This window comes from Nycticebus coucang, chromosome 5, assembly GCF_027406575.1.
Source record: "Nycticebus coucang isolate mNycCou1 chromosome 5, mNycCou1.pri, whole genome shotgun sequence".
NCBI classification, from domain to species: Eukaryota; Metazoa; Chordata; class Mammalia; order Primates; family Lorisidae; genus Nycticebus; species Nycticebus coucang.
In genome coordinates, this window is record NC_069784.1 from 132,716,808 (window position 1) to 132,737,327 (window position 20,520).

Sequence of the window (20,520 nt, forward strand, 5' to 3'; positions counted from 1 at the left end):
CGAGGGAGGGCGACATGGTGAGACTCTGTCTCCACCAAAAGAAAATTAAAAAGTTGTCGTTTGCTGACTCGGTAGCAAGCAAAAGAAAATCCCCTGTAAAATTTAGCTAATCAGGACTTAACACCAGGGCCCAGAGTGGTCCCAGCCCCTCCCTAAAGCACGCAACCCCCCAGTACTGGGAGAGAGCAAGTAAGTGTCAGGGGGCTCCCAACAGCATTTGCCACACTTTTGAGAGTGTGAGTTTCCAAATCATCAGAGTTTTCAAGAAGATGGGTTTCCCGGACCAACTAAAGCCCCAGCACAGTAGGGATCACGGACTCCCAGTAGCTGCGAGCCCCCCACAGTCCACAGGAGAATGAATCAGCAATCAGAGAAGGGTTCACAACTGCCCCAGGTTTCCCACCATTAGGGCCTCTGCCAGGGACTCTCCTGGACCCAGTCACTGCTGTCTCAGACTGCTTTGACAGCCTGGCAGACAGGGTCACACGAGGAGGCAATTTGGACAGGGCACAGGCTTTCAGATTAGATGAGCCTTGAGTCCTGACTTTGTCACTTTTTAGCTGTGTGACTTTAGAGATGTTATTTAACTTCTCTAAGCTTCAGTGTAAAAATGAAGTTAATAATATCAACTTTCTAAGACTGCCGTGAAGATTTTTGTCTAATCAGGTAAAGTCTCTAGCACAAAACAAGTCTTGATTTTGCTCAGCACCTGTGGCTCAAGCAGCTAAGGCACCAGCCATATACACCTGAGCTGCCGGGTTCGAATCCAGCTTAGGGCCCGCCAAACAACAATGATGGCTGCAACCAAAAAATAGCCGGGCGTTATGGCCAGCGCCTGTAGTCCCAGCTACTTGGGAGGCTGAGGCAGGAGAATCACTTGAGCCCAGGAGTTGGAGGGTGTCCAACTCTACCCAGGGTGACAGCTTGAGGCTCTGTCTTAAAAAAAAAAAAAATTCTTCATTCAATGATTCTTAAACATCGGTATTCTTTTTTTTTTTTTTTTTTTTGTGGTTTTTGGCCGGGGCTGGGTTTGAACCCGCCACCTCCGGCATATGGGACCAGCGCCCTACTCACTGAGCCACAAGCGCCGCCCTATTTTTTTTTTTTTTTTTTTGAGACAGAGTCTCAAGATGTCACCCTTGGTAGGGCTGTGGTATCACAGCTCACAGCAACCTCCAACTTCTGGGCTCAAGCTATTCTCTTGCCTCAGTCTTCCAAGTAGCTGGGACTACAGGCACCGGTCGCCACAATGCCCAGCTATTTTTTGGTTGTAGTTGTCATTGTTGTTTGGCAGGCCCTGGCTGGATTCGAATCCGCCAGCTCCAGTGTATGTGGCTGGCGCCCTAGCCTCGTGAGTCAGGCGCCGAGCCAACATCCGGTATTCTTAAGAATCTCCTGAGAGTATAGCCAGCTGTGCAGATTCCTGAGCCTCACGCCCCAGACATTCTGCTTGTCTGCGTCTGAGTCCAGGAATCTGCGTTTCTAGCAGTCAACCCCAACAGGTCCCGATGCAATGCTCCCTGACCACACACACATCGGGCAATCTTCATTCAAGTATGGCTGCTGCTGCTGCTGGTTTTATTGTGCTGTTACTAGATGAAATCTGAGCAGGACGAATATCTCCTACAACAAGAAAATTCATCTTCGTTTTAATTATCTAATCTATAATTAGCTGCCGTCCATCAAAAACAATTAAGACTGCTGTTTTCAAAGTATGCCATGGCTCCCTGGTAAATGCTGAATTCTAACAGCATTCTCCCTGCACTAATTCTTGGTGGATTTACCAAGTGCTGAGACCTGGGGATGGGGGAAGCCTACCCCAGGAAGAAAGGCAGATTCCTCAACCTTGGCAGCCAAAATAAGACTCTTACTAAAAGTACCAAAGCATCACATTTCTGGAAGAGAACCTCCTTGCAACCTCTGGGCTGGATTAGTGAAGAGTCGAGCCCCCCTGGCTCCATCGTTCCTGTCTGTTCAACTGACTTCCCACCAAGGAAAGGTAAAGTGCCTGGAAGAGCAAAGGTGAACGTCCCTCTTCCCGTCCCTCCTCCCATCACCCCAACAAGAGGCTCTGCTGATGATCTCAGGAGGACTTAACAGTATTTCTTTCCTATTTCTAGCCTTTTAGCCTCTAGCAATAATGGCCCTGCTACCTCTGAAATCTCTGCTGCTGCTGCTGTTGCTGCTGTTACTACAGAACTAGAATAGAAAACATTTTGTAGAGTCTGTGACTTATAACCAAAGAGCAAGGGGAAGACGAGATCTTCCAGCCAGCATCCAGGAGTGAGAGGACATTTAAGGATAATGCAAAGGGTGAGAGAGAGTCTTAAAAGGTGTGTCAGGAAGGATGAGGACCCCATAATAACCAAAAGGAGATGGTGGATAGAGAGAGAATAAGTTTGGAAGTCAAGCAGAGCTAAATTCAAAGCCCAATCTTTACAGACAATATGATGTGGGCAAGCTAAAGACCTCTCTGTGCCTGTCCCCCTCCACTACAAGATAGGGAGAAAATGACCTGTCTGCTAGGTTATTACAAAAATTAGACATGACCTATGTCAAGAGCAGCAATCATTATAGCTGCAGCAGGCATCAATGAAGGCTGTAGCCCTCATAAGTAAAGAAGCCATTTTTGGCTACACTGAAACTCCAGGCCTGGATTTTTGTATTTTGCTTCAGAAAGTTTTCCTCTTTCTCTTCTTTCATATCCAAACGTAATAAAGTCTGCCACAGGCTCAGAAACCTTGCCCAGATATTAAATGGCATTGTTGTTGCTGCCTCTGTGATTTGTTGAGCCAGGAAAGAAAGACTTGATCCGTTAGCCCTGTTTGATTCTAACCCAGGAAAAGTTGACTTGGAAAGTTTGGCATTTCCATTCTGCCTGGGGTGATTTTTGCCGTAAATTTCCCTTTCCTGAGCCAAGAAAGAGCAAACCACAAAAAGATCACATCTTTTTCTTCTTTTAATGAACCTAAGGACAAGAAAATGGACAATTTTTTTTTGCAGTTTTTGGCCGGGGCTGGGTTTGAACCCGCCACCTCCAGCATATGGGACGGGCGCCCTACTCCTTTGAGCCACAGGCGCTGCCCTGGACAATTTCTTTAGAAGGAGAAGTGGGTGGACAAATGAGTGCACAGCAGGGACCGTGGTCAGCTGCCCTGGGTGGGGGCCAGAGAGGCTGCTCCTCCCTCACCAACTCCTTCGAGGACCCTTTCTCTTTCTCTATGCATCTGAATGCTTGCAAACAAATAAACTTAGAGAAGAATTTTCATTTTTTTTTTTTCCAGACAGAGTCTCACTTTGTTGCCCTCAGTAGAGTGCTATGGCATCACAGCTCACAGCAACCTCAAACTCTTGGGCTTAAGCAATTCTCTTGCCTTAGCCTCCCAAGTACCTGGGACCACAGGTGCCTGCCACACACCTGGTTATTTTTAGAGATGGGGTCTCGCTCTGGCTCAGGCTGGTCTCAAACTGGTGAGCTCAGGCAATCTACCCACCTTAGCCTCCCAGAGTGCTAGGATTACAGGAGTGAGCTACAATACCTAGCCCAAGAATTTTCATTCTTGTTGTGTAAATATATTACATAAACACACTGTTATTCTTCATTAAAACCCACTAGCCCTGGAATTTTGTTTCTTCTGTACATTATACACAAAAAGGCAGATATAGAATCCAAAGCAGGAATCACTAAAAACAAACAGAATATTGAAAACTTAGCCTGGTGGTGCATGCCTGTAGTCCCAGCTACTGGGAGGCTGGGGTAGGAGGATCTCTTGAGCCTGGGAGTTTGAGGTTGCTGTGAGCTATAACGATGCCACTGTGCTCTAGCCCAGGTGACAGAGCAAGACTCTGTCTCAAAAAATAAAAAAAAAAAGTCACATCAACCATAATATGGCCTCCCATGGTATCTTTCCTCTCAATATTGCGAATGCGTTCAGATCCATTATCTCAATTACCTTCTTATATCCCAAGGAAGTAGGTCATGCAAAATCTCTTTGTCACAATCTCACAGAAAATCTAAGATACAAAGAAGTTAAACAAAACTCACAAGAGAATTCATGTCAAACAGTGAATTTTATAAACTCAATTATCTTTAGATTTTAAACTAGATTTCACATCCCAGGAGAATGCACACATTGCTTTAGTGAAGCCATCATGTGAAAAGGTCTCTACCACACGCATGTCTGATGTTCCTGTGATTAGAGGGGGAGAGAGAGCGGGGTAATGGGCAATGGGGTGCGGTGAGAGTCTAATATGACACTTTATGACTAACCTTGGGGAAATTGCTTTTTTGTAGGCAATTTGCTTTTTTGTAGGTTACCTTTTGTAGGCCTCAGTTTCCCCATCTATAAAATGGGAATAATTATAGTACCTACCTCATAGAGTTATTTTGATAATTAAATTAAATAAGATAATGCATGCAAAGGATTTAGCACTGGCTTGATACAGAGTATGTGCCAAAGAGATGGCAGTCATTGTTAGTAGTGGCAATTGTGCTGACTTGTATTTTTTTTCTTTCTTCAAAGTGGGTTTCAGGCATAGGGACCACTCGAATCTTAAAAGAACTCCTTCTAAGGTGCAGGATAGAATTACTGATGTGGCCAAAAAGAAATTAGGGATTTCGCCTGGCATGATAGAGCAGGGAAACTGAGGCAGGCAGATCGCTCAAGCCCAGGAGTTCGAGGCTACAGTGAGCTATGACCGTGCCACTGCACTTCACTGAGCAACAGAGAAAGACCCTGTCCAGGAAAAGGATAGTCTTTTCAATAAATTGGTGTTGGGAAAACTGAATATACACATGCAAAAGAATGAAATTGTACCCTTATCTTACACTGTACACAAAAATCAACTAAAATGGATTAAAAACTTAAAATGTAAAATTGTAAAACTCCTAGAAGAAAACATAGGGGGAAATATTCATGATATTCTTGGCAATAATATTATGGACATAGCAACAAATGCAAAAATTGACAAGTGGGAATACATCAAACTCAAAAGTTTCTTAACAGCAAAGGAAATAATCAGCAGAGTGAAGAGACAACCCGTTAGGACAGAAGCTGGGGTGCCCCGGGGAGACAAGGCTGGTGAGCCACACTCCTCTGAAGCTAGGTTTCCTTTCAAGTATGTCCTTTGAGATGAAACGTGACATCCCTGACTGACAAGATGTTTTGCTAGTAGTCACATCTGGTGACAGTAAATATCAATATAATTTCATTAATACCATCCTCACTGGTGTGATTGCAAGAAAAATATAGGTCAGGGTACTCTGTAAATAGCAAAGCTCTATCTAAACGTGTTTCCCTGTCTTCATTCACTGCAATCCAGTGTGCCCTGTCTGGGGACAAGAGTTCCTTTGTCACTCTATGCACAGAGCTCTTTTGATTTGGGGGGGGGTCTTGGTTTATGCTTTCCCAAGATTATCAAAATTTCCTGCTCCTTGACTTTGAGAACTGGAATTACGTGGGGACCGCTGTGGCTTCTAACACAGCAGATACTCCAGCCAGCAGGTAACATTGGAAATCCAGTCCAGAGCGCTGATGCGGAGCCCTAGGGGGCAAACTCGCCCAGCTCCTGGGCAGGCTCTGCGCTGCCAGCAGGCACAGGAAGACAGGGCTGCAAGTCCCAGTGCAGTTGAGAATACCCATTCAGCCCAGCTAATTTTGACAGCCTTGCTCTTGGGTTTCGGCCACGATGTACATGTGTCACATTATGCCACACGTTACCACACTCATTTCCTGAACAGCAATCACTCTTACACTCTGCCCCTCCCCCACCAAGGACCTGGCAGTTAAAATATCAGGATTGTAGGCCTGTGGTTTACGCCCGCAATCCCAGCACTCTGGGAGCTCAGGAGTTCGACACCAGCCTGAGCAAGAATGAGACCCCATCTCTGCTAAAAATAGAAAAACCAGCCCAGCATTGTGGCGGGCGCCTGTAGTTTCAGCTACTCAGAGGCTGAGATAAGAGGATTTTTTGAGCCCAAGAATTTGAGGTTGCTGCGAGCTAGGCTGATGTCACTTCATTCTACCCAGGGTGACAGAGTGAAATCCACCCTCAAAAAAAAAAAAAAAAAAAAAATCAGGATTGTCCTGCTTCTCTACTAAAAACCAGGAGGATTAAAACAATAATGAATAAATGGATGGAGACCAGAAAAGTGAGCTGTGAAGCGTGATACAGAAGCAACTTAAGTGCCTAAAAATGTTCCATTGCTGTCACAGTAACTGTCTGCTCTCTACTGCAGCAGGCCGGGCAGCCACTTTGCTGTGTAAGCCTCACACCCATCCCCGGTGTGGAGTAATGTGCCCATATCACGTGGGAGAGGCAGCACCAGGATTCAAGCCCAGGGTCCCCATCCTTGGCCACCTCGCCCTCTGACACTGGTACAGTCTCTCTGTTAGATGTGGAAAGGTGCCACAGAGACCCAGGCCGAGTAGAGTGAACAGCAGGGATTTATTAAGACCATCTAAGCAGATGGGCTGCCACTGAATTAGGGTGAGAAGCTCAGAGGGTTATCTGCTGTGAATCTTCTACAACCTGGGAAGAAGTTCAACAAGCAGAGGCTGCTGACATGTGTTGATGGGTGAGCATGGAGGCGTGGAGGAGTGTAGTGGGAGATGCCTGGAGAGGGTCAAACAAAGATACGCAGCAGGAAGTCAGGGGGTAGTAGCTCAGGCTTGTCTGATGTGAGCCTGAGAGCTGCTGGGGAAGCCAGGCTGGGAAAGGCAGTGCCTGGCAACCAGGCAATAGGAAATGAAATGTATTTAACGACAACAAAAAGACCAATAAACATAATTTTGAAAAAATCTGGTGGATAACATGAATCACTGATGTTATGAATCACTTGTTCCACTTGGTGGTGTGTCGAGGCCTGGGAGCTGCAGTACACACCTCCTGTAGAGAATTTAAAAATTAGAAGAAAACTCCCTCTGTGGTCTTCTTATTACCACCACATGTAAAATTTTCTAACCAAAAGCAACATCCACAGCTAGATACACCCCAGATACATAGTTTTGACTATATTCTAGGTAATCAGCTGATTGTATTAGAACAGCTAACATCTTATTTTTCAGTTCCTTTTTATGGTGTTAGTTTCATTGCATTGCTTATTTTTAGGGTGTTGGAGACATTTTTCCATCCAGATGATGACATGTATCAAGTGTTCCATGACGTGCTGTCATTACGCTCAGAGTTTAACAGCATTCGTAAAGATGCAACGTATGCTTTGGAAAAATCAGTAAAGAACCTTATTCTGTGTGTGCAGTAACATAAGATAGAAATGGTTATGAGTCACCACTTTCCTATTGTTCTAGCATCGCACTTCAATTAGCAGAAAGAGGTTGTAAGCATGGGGGGAGCTTCTGAAAAAATGACACAAGCACATGGGACATGGGGAGGGACTGGCCCAGAAGCAAGTTCAGGTGCACAGGAAGTGCCTGGCCTTGAGGGGAGCATGCCACTCATCGCTCTGAACCTCAGTTTCTCCATTTGTAAAATGGGGCCAACAATACTTGACTGGCCCCTCCTGGCTTATCGTCTCTGTCCAGGAGAAGCAGGTGCAGGAAGGCGTGATGCACATCTGAGTGCCTGTGGCTGCTCCAGTTGCTCAGAATCCAAGAAGTGGGAAGGAGAGCCCAGAGCTTGTGTATTGGGGAAATACAGTTTTACCTCTGGAATTCCTATTCCCACGTACAGCATGCTTAGCAAAGTTTGAGGACATCAGAGTGAAAATTGGAACGTGGGAAACTGGGTAAGCAACACAGTGGGAAAGGAGCCAGGGCTTCTGGGACTGGGGAGCAACCCAGGGAACCAAATAAGAGGGCCCTGTGCCCCTCACGAGCTCAGGCACTGTGGGCCTGGGAGGGGCAGGGAAGAGGGAGAAGCAGGTCTGGGGACAGCGCCCAGCCACTACCTGTCAGTTGGCAAATGTGATTTATCACCAGAAGCCTCTTCTCTTTTCACTGGCTTTGCTGCATTTCTGAAAAGTGGGTATCTCTTCTATAAAGGAGGGCGGTAGAAATTCTATGAACCCCACCAAATCTCCAAAACCAAGTGGAAAATAAAAAAACAAGGGTGGCGCCTGTGGCTTAAAGGGGTAGGGCGTCAGCCCCATATGCCGGAGGTGGCCAGTTCAAACCTAGCCTCAGCCAAAAAAAAAAAACTGCAAAAAAATAAATAAATAAAAATAAATAAACAAACAAAAATATCCTCTGGACTCTTTCCAACTAATTACTATAGGAGAAAAGATTTTTCCCTCAATTCTCACAAATTCTTAGTTGGAATGGACCCTTGTAACAAAGGATAGATTAAAACAAGAAAGGGCGGCGCCTGTGGCTCAGTCAGCGCCGGCCCCATATGCCGAGGGTGGCGGGTTCAAGCCCGGCCCGGCTGAACTACAACCAAAAAATAGCCGGGCGTTGTGGCGGGCGCTTGTAGTCCCAGCTACTCGGGAGGCTGAGGTAAGAGAATCGCTTAGGCCCAGGAGTTGGAGGTTGCTGTGAGCTGTGTGACGCCACAGCACTCTACCGAGGGCCATAAAGTGAGACTCTGTCTCTACAAAAAAAAAAAAAAAAACGAGGAAAACAGCAATATATTATCATACATATTTCATATATACATGCAAGACACCCAGGAAATGAGGAATTTTCCCAGAAATGGCTTTGAATTCCAACTGACGTAGCATCTTCAACAAAGAACAGTATATTTTTGGAGAAGTGACAAGACAAAGGAAAAGAGCTTTGAGTCTCTGGGGTAGCAAATTAGGGTGAGCAAACAAAGGCCAGTTAGTAAAGCCTATTAGTATCAATTCCTCCCAGGAACCAGTCTCCAGGCAATAAATAGAGTCTGAAGTTGTCTTCAGCAGTTAACCTTTGTCCTCTCCATAGGGGCAGGACACTTTTTCTTTTTGTAAATTCATGTCCTGCTTTAGGCAAATTAAGGGAGAGCTTTCCTGCTTGTGCCTACTAATTGCCTTCATTCAGCTCAACAGCCCTTCTGCCAAAGAGGCCATTTCAGGGGGGATAGCCTGGCCTCCCACACTGCACGCAGATTACCCACTTCAGTGTAAAGCACGAGTTATTTCCTCCCTCTGAAAAATGGTGGATGACAGCAGGCATGTCCAAAGGGTGTTGGTGTCAGCCTGGTGCTGAGGGTACAGGTCACCGGCCCGGGCACACTCTGCCTCTGCCGGCTTTGATGCTGGAGGGCTCCTCTGGCACAGGGCAGGGAGGAGGGAGAGCAGCCGGGCTGAGGAAGCTTCCCCGGGCTTCCAGGCCAGACCACCCCAGAATGAAGGGTGTTTTCTCCACAGACCCCAAGGAGCCCTTCTCCGTGGATTTAGGTAACTCCAGGCAGAGACAAGTATCCACAGGAGAGTGCCTGCTTCCTCTCCTAAGCCAGGCAAAACTAGCAGGGCAAGGCTTAGGAGGGACAAGCCACCGAGAGGAGGCAGGTAGCCTGGGGTTCCAATAGCTGAGCCAGAGATCAGGCAGCGAGCCCCAGATCTAGTGACTCACCTTTCCTGTGTGAGAGAGACCAGGTAGGCGTCCCTCCCTGGGGGAGCCCCTCCTTCTCCGTGAGTCACCCCTTTCTGTGCACCTGCCTCATTCCTGCCCAACCCACCTGTGCCAATTAATAGCTTATGTTTCCCATGGGTTTGACAATCAACTTATCGGCAATTCCTCAAAGCACCCGGGTGAGGTAGTGTGAAACTTTATCCTAGAAAACTTTGCAGGTTAAGAAATATGGTCAAATGCTTCCGATTGATGACTGACAGAACCAGAAGTAGCCTCATCACATTTCCAGTGTGTTACGCAAACCAGCCGGCCTCTCTGCCTCTTGTTCTCCAAACATCGTATCTGTGAACGTGCCAGAGGCTCACCAAGCAGTGCTGCTATGGTAGAGAAGGAAAGCAAAGCAGACACCAAAGTGTATTAATCTCATTTGGTTCCTTTCTGGAAAGTGACATGCTAAGATGTCTGGGTCACCTTTAGAGCTCCATGTACATAGAATGCAAATGTAAGCTTGCTTTGTATTTGCATGTTTAGGGCTATTTCTGGCCAGATGCTGCCCTGAATTAAGTTAGTTTTAACTATGATATTCTGATCTAAAATAGTCGACTGTGGCATTTCCCAGGTCTGTGTTTCCAAATCATTACCCTGCACGTGCTCATCGGCTTCTGCACTGCTCTAGCCAGACAAGTACAGGAAAAAACGGGATTCACATTTAATTGAGTCCACAAAGGCCTTTTCCTAGGCAAAACCAAGGGGGAACTATAGGGACCAGAAGCAGTAACAGCAAACAGCTGTCCTCCGGGCCAGTCAGAGCTGGCTCTGCGCCCAAAATCACGTTCAAGGCCTTTGCTATAAATGTATAGAGGAAGTAACCTTAACCACACTGGGGCTAAAAAAAAAAGACACTGGTTTCTGTTTGTGACTTTTGTAAATCAGTTTAATTACGTCACATTTCCACCTCAAATGTGTGATAACGAGGTCAGGATTGCCAGTAGAAGGCAGAAAAAAAAAAAAAAAAAAACTGGACGTGTTGCCATGTGGCAACTTGCTCCACGGTCTATTTATCCTGCAGTGCTGACAGTGAATCACTCTGGACACTGGCGCGGTGAGGCCATCACGAGGCAGGCGTGGGGCTCCCTGGAGGAGCCAGGCAGGAGCAGACACCACACAGGAATGTGGCCCAAGGAGGGCGGCCCTGACAATTCCTTGTGGTGGCCAAACGTGACTGAGACTCTTTCTCTGTACTGTACAGAATTAAATAACCATGTGTCAAAACTTTACAGCTACTGGCTTGCAACACTAAACTGGAAAATGTGCAGGCAGCACCTACATCTCATGCCAAGGCTCTGAGAGTTTGCATGGAAATAATTTAAATCAACCCAAAATAGTAACAAAGGCTGAGTGTAAGCCCGGCATATAGATTATCTGAAAGGCAACAGGAAGAAAGCCAGGAGTTAACTAGAAGGAGATTGCTCTTGATTCAACAACGGACGTTACCCTCTGAGACGGCTAAACCCCTGCCCGGGACCCTCCTCACCTCCACAAAGAATTAGATCTGAAATCTTCACAGGCAAGTGCTTATACCAGATCTTTCCCTCCCATCACATCACAGAAATGGATGGAGGCAGACAGCTACAGCTGTGGGGGCTTTGGTGTTAAATGTATATATCATCTGAATGTAGGTTAGTAATTTTCCAGAGAGAAAAAACCTAGCATAGAATGGGCAGCATTTACCGTAAAGGGCCAAAAATTTCACATCTGATGAATGCTCTACCCTGACTCTCTTTCTTGCAAACAGACTCCACTGTTGATTTACAAAGCAGCTTTGGAAACAAGTAGGATATTGACCAGGAAAGCCTGTCATTGCAGAGACCTTTGCAACAAAAACCTGACAGAAGGTCTTGGGCCCATGAGCATAGTTGATGAGAGTACATCTAAATTATAGGTACCAAAAAGAATCCTTTAGAAATGTTTTAAAAACAGGTAATGGCAATCATCAAGGCAGTATTTATAGTACATACATGTTTTCCAGAAGACTTTGGTAAAATCAATAATTGGTTAAGTTTCTTGTCACTAATTCAGGCACTGTTTAACTGTATCATGGTTTTAGTTTGGGTGTTGTTATAATGCTTCATTCTAACTTTTGAATTCTGACACCTGAACACAAAACACACACCCGCCAAGTCATGTGTCAACTCACAATGATTCCCAGTTCTCTGGTAACCTGGGGCCCCCATTCCAAAGAGGGCTAGCCCTGTCTTCCACCTCACCTGCTCAGGCTTGGCCACTCACTGGCCCTTCTCTGGGAAGATAAAATGTAACAGAGAAGTCGCTGCCATGGCTGGTATCCTGTGGAAATGCGTGTGCTGCCCAGATTGTGTTCCACGCTCCACCCAGATGCCCAAAAGTCAGCCTGCAGAGACGAGAGGCAAAGCCCTGGCAGCTGCTCAGACTTCAGGCCTGCCTTTCCAAGAGCCCAGCTGCAGGCCCAATCCTTGTTCCGTCTTATACATTTTCATTCTTCAATTCTGGATAATTCTGTCCTGTAAAACTAAAAGATTCCTGAATAGTATAAGCCCATATCTTAGCACCACATCCTTCCATGGGGCTCTGCGCTCCAGGCTGACTGCACACTGAGCCCTGCAGCTTCTCACAGGGACTGGCTGTGAGTGAAGAGGCCTCCCGTGGCTCAGGGGTGAGTCCCGGCCCTTAATTCTAAGGACTTGAAGAAATCAGCAAATTCTTTAGCCTCAGTGAATTTTTGTCTCCTCAACTGTAAAATGAGAGAAACTAATTTAAAAAATGATAATTTGATAAAGGACAAAGAGCTTGAGCTTTGGGGTTAGTCTTGGGATAAAGCCAGGCTCAGCCACCTCCCAGAGCCTCTGTTTCCTCTTTGAATTGTTTCAAAATTTAGAAATGACGTAGATAATTATAGTATAAATAATAATGCCCCTGGCGTGTGACACATACTGAATAAAAGGTACTTGTATTGTTACTGTCCTTGTTGCTAGTCCCACTGTCAGCACTAATGCTGTCCCTCCTCTTCCTAATGAATGCGAAAGTCCTTTGTCACCTATAAAGACCACTTCCCCAAACAAGGGTGTCCTGAGAGAGTCTTTCTTATACAGAGTGGCCTCCAGCCCTGTCATTTTTCTTACTCAAGTGGAGGCATCTAGCTGGCTGGCACTTTATCTCCCCTGCTGGAGAGGGTGATCTAGCACAAGAGAGCTGTAGAGAAAGAGAAAATAGATGTTATCACCCCCACCCCCCTAACCTTAAAGAAAAAGAGATGAAGCAAAGCCATCTCATCAACTTTGGAGACAGTTGCACCCGGATCCCTGTCCTCAGGCCCCTTAACTGCTCTGAGTGTTCTCATCTGTAAAACCAAGACAATGATGGCACCTACTTCTGGGGGGGAGGGTGGTGCCCGGGGCTGATTATTTTCGTGACAACCCTCTAACAGCCACGGCAGTTTGTCTCTGTGTTAGCACGAACCCAAACCCTCCGCGTGTTTTTCCTCAATCAGCAATTTTCTTGCTAGGTCATCGTTTCGGGAAAATACATAAATCAAGCCTCCTTCCCTTCACATTTATTCCCTTATTTGGTTTTTTTAGGAAGTGAAATTTGCATCCAATGCAAGTTAAAGGGAACAATTTGGACAGTTCAAATATACCAAAAATCTCAGTTCATACTGGAATCTTATTTTGTCTTTAATCACAGATGATTTTAAAAACAACGGTCATTCCAGAAAAATGTTTAAAAGTGATGTGCTAAAGATAAACATATGGCTCGAGAGGTGATTCTCCAAAGTGCCCTGGAAGATGGTAATGATGTGAGGTCCTCAGCAGGTGCTCTGGGAAGATGCTGTGTCAACACGTGACATCATCCTGGGGGCTCTTGGGGGGCCAAGGGAAGCCACTTCTGTTGCCCCCAAGGCCATCAGGCAGTAGAGCCATCAACTCCTTCTGGTTTGTCTAGGACTGTCCCAGTTTTTAAAATGAAAGTCCCAGGTCCAAGTGATTTCTGAGTCCTAGACAAATCACTCCACAAATTATCCACTCCACGGATTTGTCCTAAATTTTGTTTCTTTTCTTTCCTCACCTGTATAGCAGAAGATACAATGGGAGGAAAACAGCGATTGATGACAGATGACCCAATGAGGTTGGAAGCCACTGCCTTGGAGCTGTAGGCCATAGCCCTCCTTCCTCTCACAGCTCGGGACACCGAAAGCAGCAGACCCTGTCCCCAGGGCTCTGCAGCACTGGTGGCTTTGCTGGACAGCTGTGTTTACCTCCTGCTTTTATATACATCTTATAAAAGCAGATGAACGGCAGCGCCATTTACACCACACTTCCTCTCCACGCCCTTTCTTCTATGGGGCATGGAGCTGGGGAGGAGAGATGTGTCCCCTTTTCAGCCAGAGGAAATACATTTGCAAAGAAACTGAACCCTAACAGCAAACTGCCCTTGCCTGGTACTTTTTTTTGCGTGTGTGTGTAGAGATAGAGTCTCACTGTACCGCCCTCGGGTAGAGTGCCGTGGCGTCACACGGCTCACAGCAACCTCTAACTCTTGGGCTTACGCGATTCTCTTGCCTCAGCCTCCGGAGCAGCTGGGACTACAGGCGCCCGCCGCAACGCCCGGCTATTTTTTTGTTGCAGTTTGGCCGGGGCTGGGTTTGAACCCACCACCCTCGGCATATGGGGCCGGTGCCCTACTCACTGAGCCACAGGCGCCGCCCTCTGGCACTTTTTTTAAGGTAAAATTTGCTGGGGAGGGTTTGTTCCTCATGATTCTCAAGGTAATACATGCCTAACGTTGCAAACTAGAAACCCAGAGAAGAAGAAATTGTTAAAATTCATATCTAATCTCAGAAGGTTCCTTTTAAAAACACGCTTCATACCACACACGCGCTGGATGTGTCCAGGGAGCAGCGCTCGTCCAGCTGAGTCACGCTGTTGTTCCACAGGAGCACCTGCCGCCCAGAATGTTCTGCTGGTGGTGCAGTGGCAGCAGCTGCGAGCACCACGTTGCCCTCTTTGCTACATGACAGCAATGCTCTCTCTTTTTTTAAGTTAATTTTTTATTAAATCATAACTGTATACATTTATGGGGTACAATGTGATGATTTGATAGACAATGTGGAATGCTTAAATCTAACTGACATAACCATCACCTCACTTATTTTTTGTGGTAAGGCATTTGTAATTTACTCTTAGTTGCTTTGAAATTTGCATTGTGCACATTAGGTGAGATCCCACCAAATGCCCTCCCTCCTCCTCCACTCGCCCTCCCCCTGCAATTCTCTCTCTTCATGATGCTGAGCTCACGCCTTGGCTCAATGCACCCAGCAGTCAACAGAGATGTGTACAGTTCTCTTCACACGCAGGCACCTGGAGGGGGACACAGGGTCAGGCCCTGCCTCTGTGAGCAGGAAACACTCTGAGCAACAGTAAGGAACGTACCAGGGAAGAGGGTGCCGGGGAGCGGGCAGTGGGGGTGTCCCAGCCTGGGAGGCAGTGAGTTGGCCAGGTGAGGACAGAGAGGAATGGCGATGCAGGCCGAGGGGCCAGGCTGGGGGAGGTGCAGAGGCCAGCAGCGTCCTCCCCCAGGGCAGTGTGGGAGAAGGCCAGACAGGGTGAGAAAGGAGCTGAGAATGCAGGGAAGGAAGCGGGACAGAAAGGGCCAGGTCTGGGAGTCCACGGCTGGGGTATTTTTGCAGGGAGGAGTTTAGGGAGGTGATGGGCAGTGGGGTGGGAAGTGATGCACGTTAGCCAAGGATCTAGGCTAAAGACAGAGCAAAGCTTGGAGGCTGATCGTGATACAGGCAAGAATGAGGGTACAAGTGACAGGCAGCAGAAGGGGAGAGCCAGGGGACTGAAAGCAGTCCCCAGGGCAGGGCTGGCTTCATGGGCACGAGACCTGAGCCACCACGTGGTTGGGCCAAACACTTGCTTTAACACCCTGCTGTCACTGTCTTGAGAGGCTTCATAATTTTTCAACAAGGGGCCCTGCATTCTCACTTTGCACCAGTCTGCAAATTATAGAGCTGATGCTGCCCAGGGCTGAATGTTTGCTGCATGTTTACACAGAATCTTGCTCCATTGGTACCTGGCCTCTGTCCAAGGCCTCCAGGTTGCTGATTTCTCCCATCACACAGGACAAGAGTGTAAAGAAGCTCACGCCACCCAGCCCAGGGCCCTTGCAGTCTGTAAATGTGTCACGGAGGGCCTGTGGGTAAAGCCCACAGCAGCAAGGAGCACGTGGAAGCCTCACCGTTCACTAGCTTTGGATTCAGGAGACTGGGGCTGTTTTAATAATATGAGCTTTGGGGAGTTGCTGCTTGAGTAAAACAGGAATTTTCCTCACCCAGGTTTCATTTAGTTTAATGAGTCAAACTAAAAAAATCCATGAGTTCAAGCAAGGCCAAATGGGATTGCCATTTGGAGGAAATGACTTCTTTTTTTTTTTTAATCGTTGGGGATTCATTGAGGGTACAATAAGCCAGGTTACACTGATTGCATTTGTTAGGTAAAGTCCCTCTTGCAATCATGTCTTGCCACCAGAAGGTGTGGCACACACCAAGGCCTCACCCTTCTCCCTCCTTCCTGGAGGAAATGACTTTTTAAAAACTGAATGATTTATTATTTTTTTCAGCTAAGGATTTCAAAGGATGCCTGTGTCTCATGCAACACAGAATTTGCATTGAAAAGAAAATTGTTATTGTAGAAGCTTAAAAGAAAATTTGTGAATATGGCTGTGCTTATATTTCAGGGAGTAAAAAAAGAGAAAGCGAGGCCTTTACCAAAGCTTAAGATATACTTACTAGGCTGATTATTCAGACAACTGCCTAAAACTCTCCAGAGTTACTACGCAAAATATCATAAGCCTCTAGGCTTTGGGCCAAATGATAATTATTATTTTTACTAGGATATTAGTAAATGAATAAATGATTAACAATCTGTCAAGTTTGGGTCACCATTCTGTATTTCTCCAGTTTCTCTATATTCACTCACAGCTGCCAACTTCTATCAAATACACAGTACTACAAATTATAGGAAGAAAAAGAGAAATTTGGCAAGCCCCTCCAAATATTTACAAGACTACATCTTCTGAAGTCCAGTAATGTATTTAAAAGGAAAAGCTTTTAAGTCATATAGTTTTAGGTTCAAACCTCAGCTCCATCTTAGGCAAGTTGCTAAAACTGCCTGAGCCTCAGTCTTCCCATGTACATGTGGGTAAAATACCTGCTTTGCCTTTATAACACATATGCTGTAATCATTCAATAACTTGTATTTTTTAATAGCATAGCTGCCAAGGGCGATTCAGTGCACAGTTACCTGTGTCAATCCTTGTGAATTTCCTGACAAACGAGCCTTTATTCCTTAGAGACTCTGAACGTGGGGTCAAAGGCAGGAGCCGGGTGAAGCTGCTCTGGACGGGACAGAGATGCATGAATTGTTTTTTGGGGTTTTTTTTAATTAAATCATAGCTGTGTACATTAATGCGATCATGGGGCACCATACACTGGTTTTATAGACCGTTTGACACATTTTCATCACACTTCCTGGCATTTTCTTAGGTATTGTGTTAAGACATTTATATTCTACATTTACTAAGTTTCACATGTACCCTTGTAAGATGCACTGCAGGTGTAATCCCACCAATCACCCTCTCTCCGCCCCCCTCCCCCTTCCCTCCCTTCCCTTTTCCCCTTCCCCCTATTTTTAGGTTGTAACTGGGTTATAGCTTTCATGTGAAAGCCATAAATTAGTTTCATAGTAGGGCTGAGTACACTGGATACTTTTTCTTCCATTCTTGAGATACTTTACTAAGAAGAATATGTTCCAGCTCCATCCATGTAAACATGAAAGAGGTAAAGTCTCCATCTTTCTTTAAGGCTGCATAGTATTCCATGGTGTACATATACCACAATTTATTAATCCATTCGTGAATCGATGGGCACTTAGGCTTTTTCCATGACTTAGCAATTATGAATTGGGCTTCAGTAAACATTCTGGTACAAATATCTTTGTTATAATGTGATTTTTGGTCTTCTGGGTATATACCTAGTACAGGAATTACAGGATTGAATGGCAGATCTATTTTTAGATCTCTAAGTGTTCTACAAACATCTTTCCAAAAGGAATGTCTTAATTTGCATTCCCACCAGCAGTGTAGAACTGTTCCCTTTTCTCCACATCCACACCAACATCTCTGGTCATGAATTGGTTTTAGACTCTCTAAAGAGAAGTAAAGAAAGGAAGCGAGGTGGGGAAGATGGGAAGAAGACGGCATCCCACGGGGCGCCACGTGGAGAGACGTGACCAGGGATGCATCAGAGTAGAAGAGCTGACAAGCTTTTGAGAATCCAGATGCACTGTGTCCCTGAAGTGTGTCCCATAGACAAAGTGATAATATGTGGATGCCACTGTGGTCTTTTCCAGGGCTGCAGAAACAAGGTGCCACAAACACAATGGCTTAAAACCAAAGATATGTATCCTCCTGAAGGCCACAGACAAGATGTGAGCAGAGCTGGTTCCTTCTGTGGCTCCCAGGGCCATCCCATCCCCTCCCACTCTCCGGCCACAGTCCCAGGTATTGTATGACGGTGCTGCTTCTGCCTGCCAGCCTCTGCCGGAGTTGTTACCTGTTTTCTTTCTCCCTGTCTCTGTCTCTCTCTGTGTCTTCACAGAGCACTCTCCTCTCTCTGGTCCAAATTTCCCTTTCTTTAGGAAGGCATCAGTTTGAGATCAGGGTCAACCCTGACCTAGTATGACCTCATCTTAGCTAATGACATGTGCAAAGACCCTATGTCCAAAGAAGGTCACATTCCAAGGTTTTGGGATTACGGCTTGAACCTATCTTTTGGGAGGACCCAATTGCACAACAGGCATAGATGAGGTGACCAGCCAGATAGCTGCACTGTCCCCAGGCTTATCCGAAGGTCTTGAAGAATGAAGAGATTACAATCTCAGCCTCATGCCCCTGACCCCTTCTCAGCACATCCATCTGGGCAGCTATGGTGTGTAAACCCCGACCCGCTCCACTTTCTGTCTCCCCCCATCTCTGGGAAGCTTTATCCTAAACTGTGCTCCTGCAGCCACACCGGCTGTGAACTGATTACAAGCACAGCACCTTCCAGGGAGGGCAGGTCTTGTCCACCCAGGGCAGCAGGCACATCCATGATGCCCAGAAGGACATTCAGGCACCCGAGCCTGGTACCAAACACCAGGGGGACCCTGCCTCTGACTCTCCTCGCCTGACTGTGGGCTCTGAGAGGGCTTGTCTTTCCACGGGGGAGGAAGGTCCTAGAGTCTAGCACCATGGCTCCCACTCTAGGTCAATAATAAAGCAATGTTTTGGCTACAGATGGTCAGTGTGCGAGCTGCGTTATGAGAAGTCTGTCCCTGCCACGTGCTTTCTCCCAGTGCACGGGTGACTGGGTTTCTCAGTCAGAGAGGTCAAGAGCTGGGCTCTGCGCTAGGTAAATTCCTCTTGGCAAGGCCATTTGGGAGACAGCCAGACTGGCCCTCACTGCCCTCACCTGGCTCTGCCCTGGCCTTCACTTGCCCCTTACCTGGCTGGCGCCCACCTTCTTGACATCACTGTGAACTGATGGGGCTGGATTTTCTTTGCAAATTCCTCCAGGTAAAAAAATTGGGGTCTCTAGGGATACAAATAAAAGATATCTAATTCAGCCCCTCAGGTGAGAGGGATGGGAAAGAGTCCAGGAGGAGGCAAAGGAGCCTGGCAGAGCAGGGCAGAGGGAGTTGCAGGCACAGGGCCCTGACAGTGTGGGGTGCACTGGGACCAGGCGCTCCTGCGCTGGGGCTGAATTGTGTGAGGACAGGCCAGCGGGCTGGTCTGCGGAGGAATCAGGTGACAGATGAGGAAGGGCCCTGCGTGCTCTGCTGAGGAGTGTGGACCTGGTCCACAGCCCACGGGAGCCATTCCGGATTTCAGGAACGTGTGGCATGAGCACAGGCACGTCTCACCAGGCCAGCTGCAGAAGGGTGGCTGAGGGACACCCAAAGGGCCAGACGGAAAGCAGGACGTCGCCAGGTCATCTGGCTTGGTCAGGGTCAGGTGAGGAGAGGGGAAGCGAGTAAGAGGATAAACAGCCTCACTGTGGAAAGTTAGGACAGGGCAGGGACAACTCAAGGATTTCTGAGATGAAGAGATAGTGAGACTCTTAGCGGGTAGAACTATAGCTCCAAAGAGCTACCTAACCCTCGTACCTGTGACTAGGTGAATGCAGTCACAGTCCTAACCCTCGTACCTGTGACTTCATTTGGGGATAGAATCTTTGCAGACATTATGGAATTAAGATGACTTCCTGCTGAAACAGGCCCTGAGCAGATCCTAGGTGCAATGGCTGGTCTCCTTCTAACAGGATATTTGGGCACAAACGTAGATACGTAGGGATAAAGTCCAATAGCTTCAGGACACTTTGTTACGACAGCCCCAGGAAACCCTGTAGTGACCTTCACCGAGAAGCACAGACTACAAGGTAAAGGAACAAGGTTCAGGCATGTGGAACCTGAATGAGGCGCTCAGGTGTGGGACATATGTGGGTGGAGCTACGTGTCAGCCCAGCCACCAGGATGGCCTGAGCTTGGGAAATGCGGCTGGGAATAGAGGCCTGGGAGGAAGGAGTGGGAAGAGGGGCACAGGCAAGACCACCCAGGGAGACCCGCAGGGTGAGATGAGAAGGCAGAGGACAGAATCCCCTCTGCATGACTCTTGGTGTCCAGCATCTGAAGGAAACGGCGATGACACAATCGCTAACACAGTGACAGTTTAGATACCGTCAGTGTGTGCTCTTGGAAACACACTGAGTTTCTCGCGCACCATGCTCCCCTTAATAGTGTTCTTTTATTAAGTAAAAGCCAAAAGGAGAAACCACAAATTGATTAGGGAAGAATTTCACTCCCTTAGTCCACAAATTGATTAGAGAAGAATTTCACTCCCTTAGTCCTTAAATAATGGGCACCTACCAGGACACAGC